General features: G+C 47.2%; 1 pseudogene; it reads right to left on the bottom strand.

Moving 5' to 3' along the window:
• Window positions 1-6340: 6340 nt before the first annotated feature.
• LOC146975284 (uncharacterized) overlaps window positions 6341-12582 on the bottom strand; it is a 143214-nt pseudogene continuing 136972 nt past the window's right edge.

Raw genomic sequence — 12582 nt, 5'->3', positions numbered from 1 at the left:
ATCGAAACACTCATCAATGCGAGGTAAAGGAAATGCGTCTCGTCTGGTCTTGGAATTTAGTCGCCTATAATCTACACAGAGCCTCAAACTGTTGTCTGCCTTTCTAACAAGTACAATGGGAGACGCATAGGCACTAGTGCTCTCTGTGATGACGCCTTTTTTTAGAAGTTGAGTTATGTGATCTCTAACCTCTTTGTACTGTGTTGGAGGTATACGTCTGTAAGGCTGAGTGACCGGTACATCATCAACTAAGTGTATCTCATGTCGGACCTTATCTGTGTAGCCTAGATCCTCATCCTTGAAAGCGAACACATCTGCATACTGAGCCAAAAGTACAGCTAACTTAGCCTGCTCTTCTGGTGAGCCGCCCATTTTTAAGCGCTGCAACATGAACTGCACTTCCTCATCTGATGCCCCCACCCCTTCCCTGTCCACTGACACTTCTTCATGGTCAGCAGAGATGCGATTAAAGCGCACCTCTGCTGCCTCCCCAGCACACTCAACTGGGCTGAGCACACCAAGTCTGATTCTGGGTGGCAACCACAGATCTTCCTGTGAGAAGTTCACCACTTGGACGGGAAACACATGTTTGCCAGCCTCTACCAGAGTAGGCATGACAACGAGACCATTAGGTAAAGGAGTGCTGGTAGGCTCTAAGAGCATCAATGTCGAATCAGTGGAGAGCTTCTTGAGTCCTTTTGCATATGTCACAGGGTGACTATGCCCATGTGTGGGACCAGTGGGGGGCGCTGTTTGTTAATCTGTCTCCACAGGCTTTTGGCGCCAGTCAGGACTGCCCCGGAAGAGGTCCGGGAGACTGCAGGTGTGTGGTTGGCGGAGGGACAGAGGAGGCGGGGTCTGGACAGGTGAAAGGGGAGCGACGGGAAGAACACGAGAGAGACGAGACAGGACAGGAGCAGACAAAGAGCGCGACGCGACTCACGGAGCAGGACGACGGAAAGAGAGCGGGATCCAGCCTACGGCCGGACGACAGAGAACGCAGCGGCGGAGCGAGCCACAGACAGCGCTGGTCGGCTGCAGGATACAGGGGAGACGCAACGCGGGAAACGTGGAGGGGTATAAGTGAGCTTTGCCCCTCCTCCGAGCTAAGTACCGCTTTTATTCCACTCCCCTCATCACTTGTTATACAGACGGGAAGACAGAGAAACCCCTTGATTTTGTTTATGATTGTTTGTTTTGGACTTTACATTCCATGTAGCCCATTGTTTTGGTTTGACTTTGATTTATTTAATTACGGCTACATGTTGATTTAGTTTATTATTTTTAAAGGGGTTTCTCCGGTTTTAACCCAGAGTGTTGACTGGTTATTCTCTGTACTACATGATAGTTGGAGGTGACGCTGGGACTGGACCCACGCACCTGAAGGGGAGAGGATACGAGCTTGGAGTTGAATCGTAACTGGACTGCGCTCTGCCACCACCTGCTCCCTCTCGTCGTAGATAGGCTACTCCATGGACTCCTTTTTATTGTGTTTTTATCATATTCTCAGTCTGCTTCTAATATAGCTCGTGGCCAGTGGCTCCCCAGAAGAGACTACATTCAGTCAGTTTTTATCCTTATTCTTTATTCTTAATTTACAACCTACACCCGTTACACATACACTGTGGCCACTGAAGCTGCTGGCACATGCACTGTTTCGCTCCCTGCTACCCTGGCTGTAGATGTTTCTTTCAAAACGTCACATGCTTGCGCTCTCTGAAAAGCTTCTCTCCAAGCTGAGTTGAGCTCTCCTCCGAGAGCTGAGTCAAAACTGGCAATAGCTAGTTCCCTGCATCTTTTAATTACATTCATGCCGATGAGCACAGGGGGGGACTCTTTGGGCCTGTGGTGTTCCTCTTTGTCTTGCTGTTCTGTAACTTTCTTCCCTGCTTGATGTCTATCTGAAACTAGCTCGTTTGACCCTGTCAGCTCTGTCACTGGGTCCCTGACTACCAAAAACCCGCACTCCGGCACAGTTAATCCCAAAACCTGCACATCTAGCTCAATGTAACCTATGTAAGGGATGGGCAGTGAGTTAGCTGCGGTTGAGCCATTTAGCTGTAGGAATTACGTCTTCATTCTCGCCTAGTAAGTGCTGTCGGAAGAATGCCTCAGAGATGGCTCCCAGTATCCAACAGGGCCTTAGCCGTAACTCCACCCACCTCTACTTCAACTTCAGGACACACACCTACGGCTCGCTCGAAAAATCTTTCACGGGTGAGGGTCTGGGAGCCTTGAGTCTCGCCTCGGATTGCCCGGCTCTTGGCAACCGAGGAAGCTAGTTTCCCTGAGCAGATGAACCCTGGGAAGTGGACTGACTCTCCTGTGGTCGTGATCTGCACTCCCTAGCAATGTGTCCCACCCCCCTGCATTTCAAACAGATTGGCTTCCCATCCTCTGTGAACTGGAACTTTGGTCTTGGTCTTCCACTTTTGTATGACTTTTCTCTGACCGTGGCTCCTTCCTTCATCGCATTGACTAATTCCACAATAGCCTTGCCTTGTTCAGAAACCACTCTAAGGATATCATCTAGGGTAGCAGAAGACTTCTCTGGTGTACTACCTGTAGCCTGACCTCCCTCACCCACGCTATCGCATAGTATCTTCTTGCTCTTTGCAACTTTAGTGTTAGTGGGTCTGTCTTCTAGAGACCAAGAGATAGCTTCCTGACGCACCTCGAAAAGTGTGGACTGTGGCCTCTCCCTTATCATCTTGCGAAGTTCCCTTCTGAGGGAGGAATCTTTGACGCCCTCTACAAATTGGTCTCTGACTGCCATTTTTACATCAGCTACGGCATCTGGGCTTTGCTTAAGGACAGAACGAAGGATCTGGGACAGGGTGTGTGAGTACTCAAAGAAATCTTCACCCTCCTGCTGGTGACGACTGTAGAAGGTCTGTAACAGTTGGGCTACACTGCGCTTTTCTCTATAAGCCTCCCTGAGGAAATGGAAAATTTCATCAGGGTCCTCTATTTCACCATCTGTGCGTAACCTGATCTCTTCCAGTGCTGAACCTCTGAGGAGCGAGAGAATGAAGTGAACCTGATCATCTTCGCCTAGGCCTCTGGCCTTTACTGCCCGCTGCACTTCATCAATAAACTCATCAATGGAGCGGCCATCAACGGTAGGGTCTCCACTAAAAGGCTGGATGGGGCGTTCGCGGGGTAAATACACATATGATCGGTTAGCCCCACTATTCAGAGCAGTTATTTTGGCCATAGCTTGGTCATGTTTATCACTCAGTTCAGCTAATTTGGCCTGAAGTTCAGCAACAGGGTCCCTCTCTTCTTCCTCTGAATTTTGTTCATTATCACTGCCTTGGTGTGACATTGTGGAGGGTCTGTGTGTAGCTTTCAGTGTAAGTTCAGTGTTTGGATACAAATGTCAGTCGCCTCCGGCCCAGCTGGGTTGTGTTGTCCCCCTCTGCGAAGAGCCTGCAGCACCGTCGTTGGCTGATTTCCCGTGGTCTGGTCTCTGGTCCCGGCCCACGCCTGCACCTCCAGGAAAGCCTCACCGTCGCAGGTCTCTCTCACACCAGGCGCCGGGGATTGTTGCCACTATAGTCAATTCTGTGCACTCTAACACTCTGATGCAGCTTGCTCAAAAAAACAAAAATCTACTGAAACACCAATTCTGCAGAACCCCACTCCTGGTACCAAAATGTGTAGCCTGGCTAAATTGAACCAGCACAGGACACAAAAATATCTTCTGGGGTCTTTAATTCTGAACAGAAGAATATGGTGTACAAATAAAACAAATGATGCAAGTTTAAAACTCAACTGGCTGATAGTCTTCAGCTGTATCTACAGTACTAGTAGAAACAAAAATCAGCGACACCACACGGGACGCTTACTGTAACTCTGTCTAGTCTGCTATAATCACTGGACAATGTCCGTAAACCTTAAGTAATTATCCTATTACAAAAGAGTACAAAAGTAAACAATGTAGACTAGCACCAAAGAGTACAAAACGTGTCTTCTTAAGGTTCAGCACAGAAGAAATAAAAATAATAAATCTACAGACTGCTATCAGAGTGTACAAAAATGTCCCTATAAGCAACAATAGAGTGCAAAGAATTAACTACAGTGGCTCGACCCTATAACACAAAAAGCCCACAAATTCACATTAAACACTCATACATTCACAGGTCAAAACATCACAACGAATGTGCAGTATTGTAATACATAACGTTGTGCATTTTTTCCGTAGGCCTAGCACAAACAGCACTGACGACGGCCTGCTACACGACAACCGTTGGGTCTCTCTCGTCGTCCGTTTGCCAGCCAACCACTAACACATACGCCCACATTAACAATACACATTTCAGCCTGTAAACATGCATTACTCTTCAACATATCCCTGAGATACTTCATGTAAACAGACATATTTATATCATATTTACCCTCATTAACCTCCGAAAACCGTAGTGTGGTCGCACCACTGCAGGCAAGATGGCGACTTCCGGTATCTCTTTACCTGCTCTACAACCAGTTCACCAAACCGAGAAAGCGCCCTCTGGTGGCGTTAGTAAGCAGTTGCCCTACATTTTCCCACCCGGCTACATTTCATTTTGTCAAACCACAACAAACTGGAGTCAAACTTCACACATCTCATGTTAGAGCCAACTGTCTGTGACCACGTTGCCATGGCACCAAGGTCAGCCATCTAGTTTTGATCTAATATCTGAAACATGTCAAAAAAAACAGTGAATAGGCGTGTTTCCACTGCAGGAACTTCGGGGTAATTTTACGTGGCCAGCCCCGTTGGTGCGTGTTTCCACTGCAGGAACCTCCCCCACAGGGCCATTTACAGGAACTTTTACGGGGGCCAACGGAGTACCTACTCCAGGGTAGGTACTCCGTTCGGCCCTGAAAAGCTCCTGGGTGGGGCTTGAGGTTAACCCGGCGCTGATTGGCTAAAGCTAGAGCAGCTCTGACGCTACCAGAAAGCACCAAAACAACCAGCATTTTTAAAAGGGGAGCAGAAGGGGAGCATTAGCCTAGCAGACACCACTGTAAACAACAAGAAAACAGCAGGAAGATGTAACAAATGGACCGACGGTGAGGTGCAGACATTGATTACAGTCTACAGCACCGAGGAGATTCAGAGGGGGTTTGAGTCATCGCGGCGAAATGAAAATATCAGCGCACCTCGACACACTGGGGATCCATCACGCCGCAAAACAATGCCGTGAAAAGTTAAAAAAAAAAAAAAAACTCAAGCAGGATTACAATCAGCCGCCATGTGCACAAACACACACACCAGAAACGCGGCTACCGCCTCAGCTCCTTCCATCCTTCTTCGTTGTTGTTATGATTTTTGTGCATGTGCTTGTGACCTGCCTGGGTGACGTCACGGTCGAAACTGTTGCACAGCGGCGATCGAAACTCATGACGTCGCCGCGGGGTCCGACTCTGCAGTGGAAACACGACCACTGAGAGGGCCGAGAGAGAGGACGGTTCCTGTAGAAGTTCCTACCCCCTCCCTTTACCAGGAACTCCTGCAGTGGAAACATGGCTAATCTTCCTTCTCTCAGGAAACAGTTTTCCTTCCAAATAAACATGTGGGAAAAGATAGTTTTGTGCAGGAGAGTGTTTTATGACGCTATTACCAGCCTTTTGTTGTGAAAAGTTAAGACAGGAAGTTCTTATGTTGATTTAACAACAAACTAGAGCTGCAACAATTAATCGATTAATTGAACAATAATCAATTATTAAAGCCTCAGTATGTAGTATTGGGGTTAAACCGTGCCATCCAGCGTTCAGAGTCTAGATTGCAGCGTTCACTCGCTCACCCCTCCCGTCGGCAAAGTGACGGTGGCCGCTGACGACAAACACATTCGCAAACTAACCGCTAACTCATAACAATATCTTTGACCAATTACTATGGTTTAATTTAATTTAATTTATTTTTTCAGACTTCCACTTGTGCCTTCAGTCATATTTCACAGCAAAAAGTTACACAGGAGGACTGACCTGCACCGCCACCTATGTATTTGTAAACAACTCATTCTAAGCTTGTAATCAATAATCAGTTTTAAGAGTTTATAAAGAAAAAATTACAGATTGCAGCTTCTTAAATATGAATATTTCTGGTTTCTTTGTTCATTTATGACAATAAACTGAGTCTCTCTTTGGTTTGTAGACAAAACAAGACATTTGAGGACGTCATTTGGTGGTTTGAGAAACACTGATTGACATTTTTCAACATTTTTTAACATTTTATTGACGAACCAACTAATCGATTAACCATTTACATATCAACAGATTGATCGATGATGAAAACCATTAGTTAGTTAGTAATCGTTAGTTGCTCAGGTGTAGGACCGGACCGTCCCGTCCTCTAGCTGCTGTGGAGCTGCTGATGTTTCTTTAGGTTGTTGGAGTGGCTGTAGGCCTTCCCACACTGCCCACACACGTATGGTCTTTCTCTGTTGTGGACGAGTTGGTGCTCTTTAAAGGTACTTGGACAAGCGAACGCCTTCCTGCAGTGCTCGCAGCTGTATGGCTACTCTCTGGTGTGGAAGCGGCAGTGGACCGTTAACTCTTTGGAGGTAGCGAACGCCTTCCCACACTGCTCACAGCTGTACGGCCTCTCTCCAGTGTGGACGCGCAGGTGGACCGTTAACTGTCCGGATTGAGTGAACGCCTTCCCACACTGCTCACAGCTGTACGGCCTCTCTCCGGTGTGGACGCGTCGGTGGATCATTAACTTTGAGGAGCTAGCGAACGCCTTCCCACACTGATCACAGCTGTGCGGCCTCTCTCCAGTGTGGACGCGCAGGTGGACCGTTAACTGTCCGGATTGAGTGAACGCCTTCCCACACTGCTCACAGCTGTACGGCCTCTCTCCGGTGTGGATGCGCCGGTGGACCGTTAACTTTGTGGGGCTAGCAAACGCCTTCCCACACTGCTCACAGCTGTGCGGCCTCTCTCCAGTGTGGACGCGCTGGTGGACCACTAACCCACTGGAGCTAGCAAACGTCTTCCCACACTGCTCACAGCTGTACGGCCTCTCTCCGGTGTGGATGCGCCGGTGGACTGTTAAATATCCAGAGGTAGCGAACCCCTTCCCACACTGCCCACACACATACGGTTTTTCTCTGGTGTGGACTCGCCGGTGGACCGTTAAGGTTGAGGAGCTAGCAAACGCCTTCCCACACTGCTCGCAGCTGTACGGCTTCTCTCCGGTGTGGATGCACCGATGGATCGTTAACTTTGTGGAGGTAGCAAACGCCTTCCCACACTGCTCGCAGCTGTACGGCTTCTCTCCGGTGTGGATGCGCCGATGGATCGTTAAATATCTAGAGGTAGCAAACGCCCTCCCGCACTGCCCACACACATACGTTTTTTCTCTGGTGTGGACGCGCCGGTGGAGCGTTAACGTTGCGGAGCTAGCAAACGCCTTCCCACACTGCTCGCAGCTGTACGGCTTCTCTCCGGTGTGGATGCGCCAGTGGACCGTTAAATGTCCAGAGGTAGCGAACGCCCTCCCGCACTGCCCACACACATACGTTTTTTCTCTGGTGTGGACGCGCCGGTGGAGCGTTAACGTTGCGGAGCTAGCAAACGCCTTCCCACACTGCTCGCAGCTGTACGGCTTCTCTCCGGTGTGGACGCGCTGGTGGACCGTTAACTGTCCGGAGGTAGCGAACACCTTCTCGCAGTGCTCACAGCTGTACGGCCTCTCTCCGGTGTGGACACGCCGGTGGACCGTTAAGGTTGAGGAGTTAGCAAACGCCTTCCCACACTGCTCACAGCTGTACGGCTTCTCTCCGGTGTGGATGCGCCGGTGGACCGTTAACTCTGAGGAGCTAGCGAACGCCTTTCCGCACTGCTCACAGCTGTACGGCTTCTCTCCGGTGTGGATGCGCCGATGGATCGTCAAATATCTAGAGGTAGCGAACGCCTTCCCACACTGTTTGCAGCTGTACGGCCTCTCTCCGGTGTGGATCCGCTGGTGGATTTTCAGTCCGGACAAATCGGTGCACGATGTGCCGCACTGCTCGCACCTGTACGCCGTCTGTCCACATTGGCATCGTCGGCAGTGAGCATTCAGATGAACTGAGGTCCTGAATGTTTTCCCACACCTATTACAGCTGTGTGGTTTCACCTTGGTGTGGTCTTGTTTCTATGGCAAAGACAGGGAGAGAGAGAATCAATCAATGATGGATGATGGATGGACATTTGTTTTCCTTTTTAAATTCTTCATTAATACAGATCATACAAGCAGAATTATTTCCAATACAAATTATACTTTGAAACCAAGCAAAACATGTCAGCATTTGAGTTGATATAGTAACCAGTGATGGGAATTAGGGCGTTTATAAAATAACGGCTCAAAAAGATACTGTTTTCTAAGGCTGCCCCGGCCACAGATTTTGGCGATTAGTCGACTAATTCACCCCCCCCCCCCCGGTCGACTAATGATTTTTGGGTTGACCGGTGCTTGGTCGACTATTTGGGGGCAGCCCTACTGTTTTCCCCGTTATAACTCTGTTACCGTTACTTTAAAAAAAATTTTTTACTCACAATAAAACGCTCCGTTACTTGACTCAATAAGTCCCGTCACTACATAATAATACAGCTGTTAAAGTGTACATGTACACTTTTTTTCAGTCGGGTGGTTAGGGTTATGGTTAGGAGGTTAGGGGGGCGAGTCCAAGTTATTTGAGTATGTTATATTTTTAACCCTTATTGCAACAGGCAGCATTCCTGAATACAACAGCCCATATCTTTAAATCTACAGCCCTATGTTGTTACCGCTTGGTACCACTAGTTGGCCAACACGTTCAGCTTCAATCCTGACATTATTTGTGGGTGCGTTTTAATGCAAAATATCTGAGAAAAAATAGTTTGACTGGAGCACAGCCGCTCCGCTTTCACTCCCGCAGCTCGGAGCCAAACAGGTCTTGAGAAACATCGTGCCCCCCCCCCCCCCGTCACTGGGTTGGGGGGTTGTGGTAGGCTGAACAGCATTTCAAGAGTGCCTTTCTGTAAGACTCTGCTATAGCTGGTATTTAAATATGTTAAGTAGCCAGGGCACATTATCAATTGGAGGCACAGTGACAGGACCGTCAACTGTCATATCTGCTTATGTTTTTGACATTCAGAAAAAGGTGGATGGTTAGGATCAGGCCCCTGTCGCGAAAAAACAAACTTAGGGGGGCCATCCTACCACCGGGCTTAACAATTTCTCTGAGGGAAACCTTGGCGGGGCTTGCATGATTTCATAATTAAAAAGTCACATATATCTTCGCAGAAAATTGAAAAATGTTGCGTTTACTTTGTGCCGTTATCGGAAAGCTGCAAATGATGAGGGCCACCACTCAGTCTCAACAGAAATAAGCGTAAAATGAAAGGGAGGAGGGGGAGGAGATGGGCGTTGAGGGAGGGGGATGGAGGATGAGGATGGCAAATGATTGGCCAGTGTTTGAGGCTACGCAATTATAGTTTTCATTTTCACAGTGGACTGTCGCGGTTTCATTCAGGAGCCGATGCAACTTTAGTTGGAAAATGTATTTATTGATGTTTCTGTATGTTGGCTACAGAGCCCTGGGGCAGTGTCGCTCTTATGTCCAATACACACATGATGCTTCACTTTTCATTCAAACAATGCGGCAGCCACAATTGTTAGACTTTGTCAATGAGACCAGCATTTATCTCCCCAAAAGAATTTAACCAGCCTGCGGTAAACCTCTAAAAAACCTTAAGTTAATAAGCGATCGTTTTCTCCCCCGGGATGTTGACAGAGGTTGGCCAGACGACCAGCTCTGCAGACGAGCCGCTGCTCACACAAGTGAAGCCTCTCTTCCCTGAAACGTTGGAGCAAACTTCTAAACAGTGTTTGGATAAACTAACTGCACATTGGGGGTCGGGTCTAAACAGTTACTTTCTCGCATGAACTTTTTTTTTTAACTTAATAAAGTGACGTAACAGCGCTACAGCAGGAAATAAAGTAGGCAGATTAGGTTTTAGACTTTTTAGTGAACCACAAAATATAGAGTTAGCAGCTAACAGCTGTTAGCCTCATCTCTTGACTCGCTCCCACTGAAAATAATAATAATAATAATAATAATAATAACAATAATAATAATAATAATAATAATGGATTACATTTATATAGCGCTTTTCTACCGTTACCCGATACCCAAAGCGTGTACAGTAACCATTATTCATTCATACCACATTCACACCGGTGGTGGTAAACTACGTGTGTAGCCACAGCTGCCCTGGGGCAGACTGACGGAAGCGTGGCTGCCATTTCGCGCCAAACGTCCCCTCCGACCACCACCATGATCATTCATACGCATGCACACGAGGCAAGTTGGGTTAGGTGTCTTGCCCAAGGACACTACGACAACAACTGGGAGAGAGCGGGAAAACTGAAATACAGACCTGTGGACCGGAAACGGATGGACCGGGGGGCTCGTTGTCCTGGTGGATCGCGTCCTGTTCCTCCTCCGTAATCCCAGTCTGCCCAAACAAATCCGGATCCTGGTTCTCCTCCTTCATCATGTTGTAGTCCTGGTCCTGGTTCTCCTCCTTAATTCTGGTCATGTTCTGATCCAGGTCGCTAATTTCCCGGTCTAGGTTCTCCTCCTTCATCCTGGTCCTGGTCAGACAGGATCTCCTCATGGTGCTTTCCCACTAGCTCAGTACGGTACAGCACGGCTCTACTCGGTTTTATCCTCTTTTCCTCCAGCCCCTCCTACCTGGTACCTCCTACTTCTTTGGTAACGTCCTGTTTCCTAGCGAGCCGCAGCGATACTAAACATGACATCAGCCGACTGCCTTCCACTGATTGGCCAGAGCGTCGTCACTGGAAGACGAGTGAGTCTGGAGCTGACGAGAAGAGAGAAACAAGAGAGAGACGACGTGATATGACGACCCCGCCCCCAATGAGGAGCAACTATGAAGAACTCAGAGCTGGAGAAGCACCTCAACCGAGCCCTGCTGAGCCGAGCTGTTAGTGGAAAGGACCATCTGATTTCCTTTATATTCTCCCTGGAGTCACATCACTAAGTCTCCTCCCCTTAGATACCGTTGCTAAGGTGTCAGAGTTGACGGTTGGAAGAATAGACTGGGCTGTAACTTCAGAATCATGTGACCCTGTAGAAATGTTTGAGGAAGAGTGGGAAACCAGCATTTTTAGTAAGCAAGTACAAGTATCCACCGGTTTCCCTCCAAATAAGGCCCCTGGTTTTCTATATGTCCTCCTCCAAGTTAACTCAGTCATATTTTATAAATAGTAATTTATTACAAAAACATGAACTTTGATGTTTGTTTGCAGTGATAATCCCAGAAAGTAAAGATGAACACCACACTTGCTCCATTTCCTTTTCATTAGTGTTTACAGATCTTCCATTCATTTAAACACTGAACTCATTTGTGTTTGTTGTCGGAGCTTAAATAATATGTTCAGACACAAACTTCCAGAAGTATTCCAATGGTGTATGGAGGGAAAGTACATCTTCTGTGAGAGCTGGACCAGAGAGAATATTATTGGGACCAATATGCATATTACTAGTGATACCAGTCATGGAGCATGGTGTGTTTTTTTGGTCAGGGCTCAATGTCCACATTGACTGGGCAATGAGTGCCTGGTTGGTTTACTTTGTCCACTTGTCCACAGGTATTGTCACCTCACTTGCATCACTTGCATCAGTGTCATCTAACATCATGTCCACATCACACTATCCATTTTGGATGATAACACTCACATCCAGCACACTGTATCAAGGGTCTGTCCTTCTGAAATGGAAAAAAATAAATGTGAAACAGATGTTTGCGTATAAATCATACACATACTTATTAGCTTGTAGATAACCTGCGGGAAAGTTGGGGTGGTAGGGAAACTGAGTAAAATATAAAGTGTTTACACATTCACACATTTCACCAGTCACACAATACTGTCTGGCTAACCTATTATACTCCTAAAAGATATGCATGGAGCCCCCAATTTACCACCACACCCTACACTCCTGAACATTCACACCTGCTCCAGGACATTACCACCTCCAAGCATCCCCCACCACTGCTTTGACTATGAATGGATTAGAAAACGAGCAGGAATGTCTTTAGAAAACCTGGCTCAGCTTTCTGTGATGAGAGGAAACTTCTCAGATAGTAAGACAGAGAGCCGATTAACTTAACTGCAGGTCTTTAGAGGTTCACCACCGGCTGGTTTCATTCTTTTTAGATGAGTTATTGAATGTTTGTTTAGTTGTTGATTAGTTTGTTTGAATGAAAAGTGAAGCTTCATGTGTGAGTTGGACAGAAGAGCAGCGCTGCCTTGGAGATGTAATGCATTTTAATAATAATGCATTTTATTTATAGGCGCCTTTCAAGACTCTCAAGGTCGCCTTACAATAAAAACAATTAAAAGTACAAATAGTAAAACAATGAGACAAGCAATAAAACAACAATAAAAAACAACAACAATAATAAAATAGCAACAATACAGCAACAGTGAACATTGTGTTAGGGGGGGTAGGCCAGTCTGAACAGGTGAGTTTTGAGATGTGATTTGAAAGTTGACAGTGTAGTTATAGTTCGGATGTGCTGTGGGAGTGTGTTCCAGAG

Source organism: Trachurus japonicus, chromosome 13, assembly GCF_045865225.1.
Source record: "Trachurus japonicus isolate A0001 chromosome 13, Traja_1.0".
NCBI classification, from domain to species: Eukaryota; Metazoa; Chordata; class Actinopteri; order Carangiformes; family Carangidae; genus Trachurus; species Trachurus japonicus.
This window is presented reverse-complemented; position numbering and strand designations above follow the sequence as displayed.